Source organism: Triturus cristatus, chromosome 1_2 (genome assembly GCF_964204655.1).
Source record: "Triturus cristatus chromosome 1_2, aTriCri1.1, whole genome shotgun sequence".
Lineage (NCBI taxonomy): Eukaryota > Metazoa > Chordata > Amphibia > Caudata > Salamandridae > Triturus > Triturus cristatus.
The window spans coordinates 49,444,503-49,445,701 of record NC_140580.1 but is presented as its reverse complement, the minus strand read 5'-3'; the positions used below and the strand labels follow the sequence as shown (position 1 = coordinate 49,445,701).

Below are 1,199 nucleotides of genomic sequence, written 5' to 3'. Positions count from 1 at the left end.
CAATCCAACATTCCAATGTTGTCATTCACAGCTGTTGCTGTGAACAAAAGCTTCACAATTTCAGTCCCATCAGGCTCCCTGAGGCCTTTGTTTTATTTGTTAGAACATTCTGCCCTCTAGTGACAGGATGTTCTAATAGCCTTATAACCCTCTGTAGCTGGGCTATACTGGCATTAAAGTTATGCTACCTTGTTAAAAGGTTTAATGCTGTAGTGGGCCTTTTATGGCTGGTATAGTCTGCTACGGCGGGCTATTAGGCTATAGTAGACCATTCTTTGGAAAAAGATACCCGTGGTTATTTTGGGAGTGGACACCGAAAAACATTTGAACACAATTGCAATTGTTTGGGAGAAGTACTGCTGAGAGCTGGAATTGGTCTTAACATGTTACATTATATTTGGTGGGAGAATTTCAGAACCAGATGTTTCATAAATGGGAATATAACTGAGGTTTTCCAACTGACACAGGCCATGTGCCTCTGATGGCACCCTTGGAAGTCGGGAAAGGAGGTCCAATGAACCCCCCAGAAATCCCACTGCAGGCAAGTGCAATCATTCACTTCACCTGTCTGCAGGGGAATCTATGCTTCCCTTTCATAGGCAGGGTGTATTCTCTCCTGCATGGTGAAAGGCTTGAAAGAGCAAATCCACCTTTCACTAATGTGCTGCCTGCTCCTGAGCTAGGTGCAGTTGGCCTACTGGATATCACCCAGTGCTCACTCGTGCACGTTGCCTATTGCTCTCATGATGCACATCAACTTACTGATAGGAACAGATACTACACTTGGTCTTAGCCAAAAGGCCGAGAAGCGATGGTGCACATCACCTTAGCCTCATAGGAAGCTTACCAGTAAGGGCTCTCAGGAAATATGTTCACAGATGCATGAATTTCTGATGGACTCTGTGAAAATGATTGCCTACAGGTGTGTACGATTGTATGCATGTATGCACGCAGTAAGTGTGCATGCATCCCCATTCTATGTACTGCTTCGTGCTTGCACTATAAAACAACCTACAATAAACTTTGATAATGTTTCTTTTCATTCTATTCAACTTTTAATCAGGCAATGAACAAGTGAAACAGGCTAATGAGAGCCAAACAAGCCCTTTGCGCCCTTCGCCCAGTGCATCCTTAGAGACGTGGAGTTGTAGGTAACTGTTTCCACAAAGCCACCAAACAAAGGCTTCCATTAGGGCCGA

The 1,199-nt window shown here is 44.4% G+C and overlaps 1 pseudogene; it reads right to left on the bottom strand.

Annotated features, from left to right (window-relative positions):
* Positions 1–723: 723 nt before the first annotated feature.
* Positions 724–813, bottom strand: LOC146866746 (U2 spliceosomal RNA; annotated as a pseudogene).
* Between the last annotated feature and the right edge of the window lie 386 nt (positions 814–1,199).